This window comes from Gadus macrocephalus, chromosome 6 (genome assembly GCF_031168955.1).
Source record: "Gadus macrocephalus chromosome 6, ASM3116895v1".
Lineage (NCBI taxonomy): Eukaryota > Metazoa > Chordata > Actinopteri > Gadiformes > Gadidae > Gadus > Gadus macrocephalus.
This window is the reverse complement of record NC_082387.1, coordinates 5,910,539-5,913,500: the sequence shown is the minus strand read 5'-3', so window position 1 is coordinate 5,913,500 and position 2,962 is coordinate 5,910,539.

The window sequence follows — 2,962 nt, the reverse complement described above, 5'->3', positions numbered from 1 at the left end:
ACCAATGTATATACATTTATTGGTCAGTGCGCATACCCAATCGTAGCACATTGTACTGGTGGGGAAACACGCCAGCATCTGACAAAAAATAATCTGCCAGCTGCTCCCTGACAAGGGCCGGTTTTGGTGAGAGTCGGGAAGATATCGGATGACCCGCGAAAGGAGATCATCAAACTTTGGCGCCGACATCCGAAAATACTGGAAATGCCTCTCCTCGTCCATGCTTCGCATTGGAAGCACCAGAGAAACAAATTCCCCATCCTGATCTCGTGTGGTATTTAAAGGGCGCACATACCACCGTCTATCTCTGTGCTTCAAAACTCTTCTTCCGTAGCCACTTTGATCGGAACGTCACCCGCGAAAACACCGGTGACTCTGCTGCCCACCATGGCGTGAGTGGTGTATTGCATGTCATGCATTGCCCGCGACGTTCGCGTATTCTGTGTATGAAAGGAAGCGCGTCACTCGCGTCGTTTACGCGCGTTGCTCGCGTCGACTATGTAAGGGCCCTAAGGGCTGCTTGGACCCAGGGACGCGGGAAGTCAGTCCGAGTGGGGGGTGCTGAGAGAGTCTATATAATGACGTCATAATAAATGCTGCGCAACATCCAATGTTTACAGAGACGAGATGAAGGGTGACGTCACATTCAGGGCTCCGCTCTGATAAACACTCTTCTGGTGTGTAAAAAGACTAACTCTACCAACTAGCCACTGTTATTCACAAACGTCAGCAAGTAAACGATGTGGAAATTAGAGTCAACTCGGCTGATACTGTGCTGAATTTCACACACTAACAACATGCCGACAAGCTGTTGCGGTCCGGGATTATACACAGCGTTATAACAAGGATTCAGGAGGTTATTTCTAAAGGTTTACAAAGGAAAGTGACAGTAAAAGAAAGTCTTCATTTTCATCCAGAGTTACGAGTTGTCTGATATGAGGAAAGTGACGATTTCTCCGTCAAGTGAACCGTCCGTCTTTGCTCTTTTTTTGCCAACCAGTTTACGTGCGGGATTCCAGAATCAAAACGATAACATTCAACGTGTCTATTAATATGGCCAGCAACATTTTACACCTGTTGTTTTGCACTACAACAGATGTTGAACACCAACATGCTTATGGAAAATCAGCATAGTACCATATTCAGCTATGGACAGATCACATACGGAATGCAGGGAATTGGATGTCCGGCTGGTGTTTTCATCGCGAAGTTTTGCCTTCTTGGGGCCAAAAAAATCGGAAAATACTTATTTTCTGTGACACATTGCACTTGTAACAAGCTTGACTTTTCGAATTTTCCCGTCGCGCACATAGCATTGTTCTGCGTTGTGCGTCATAGCCTACGTCAGCCTACACAGACAATGTCCTAAATAAAATGAAATGCTAATATGATAAATATAACAAAAACGGTGGATGTCAATAATTTCATGAAAAATCATGTTGTATGATAAAATTCTACTCTAAAAAAAAAAAGTATTGATTTGTTCAGAAAACGTTCTCTCTTGTAGTTACAGCCAGGGACCGCCAGGGGGGTGCTGCAGCACCCTAAGCACCCCCACTTCCCGCGTCCCTGCTTGGACCTATCTTTTTGTGACTTTTGGAGACAGGTTTCCATGGGCAGCCAGACTGATCAGCAGAGAGAAACATAATGTGAACTCACGAGATTGTCTGACGATGCTGAGAAATACATAGGTCAGTGACTTGACTGGCCATGACATGCTGTGGTCATCTTGAGCAATGCAGCTGTGCTTTGTAGAAGCCATGGTGGATGTTATAATTTTCACAGGCATTAGAAATCCTTTTGGAAGTGGTGAGTGCATTATTACCCTATTGTGTATCACACAATAGATTATATGTGTGTCACACACACACACACACACACACACACACACACACACACACACACACACACACACACACACACACACACCCCCACCACAAGCAATCATAGTGTTGGACAGATAGTAGGTGTGTGGTTAACTCCTCAAACAGGAGCTATTCTGGATCTCTGGGAAAACAGGAAGGGCTGAGCCAGGGCGCAGAGCCAGCTACCCTGATCTCAGATTAGTCTGTAATTGCTGGGTTTGTCTGCACAGTCAAAAGAACACTATTATTCACAGATGCAGGCAGTGTAATTTATACTTGGGGTCCCTCTGCTTCCCCTGCGTTGCCAACTGTGGCACCCCATCAAAAATGATAGGACACATCTGGGCTAGGGGTGGTCCTGTGGCTTTGATAGGCCCCCTATGTTTCCTTCTATCTGTTACGTTTTACTGGTTCATAATTCTGTCAACACTGAAAAACAACATGAAGCAGTTTGGAAATTGTTAAAATATATTCGATTATATGACATGTCATCTTCATCCTATAATAGCCACCAGATGTCACTGAATTTGTGGCAAGAAATCTTGTTGTGCTGGTTCTAACCTCAAACCCAGCGACCCAGAACCACATGCACTCCATGGTCAACCTCCAGTATCTACCCAGGCAGGGAGATATCTCTGCCTGTGTTTGAAGAACCTCCTCCCCTCACCCTTGGACCGTAGCGACCTCCACAAGGTCAACAGAGAGTTGCTGCCGGTGACCACAGGGAACTCACATATTTGCAGCCCCACTGTGCGGGGCTCCACCTCCCCCTAAGGACAACGTCTGAGAAGGTGCATGGTATCAGATTGGGAAGAGAGGGCTCTTGGAATTCTCTCCCCACAAAGTAGGGTCTGATGGAAAGTAGAGAAAGTCTGTTTAACTATCTTAACATGTGCACTCTGTTTATGAAAATGTTGTGTGTGTGTGTTGATGGGAAGTGGGGGTGAGCGAGGGAGAGAGAACAAAAAGGAGAGAAGGACACAGTGTCCTGGCAGTGCATGGCAGTGAGAAATTCCATTATTACGTAATACTAAACTCACGCTTGACTTTCCAGGACAATAAAAAACAAAACACACATGTATTGCTCCCCCCCCAAT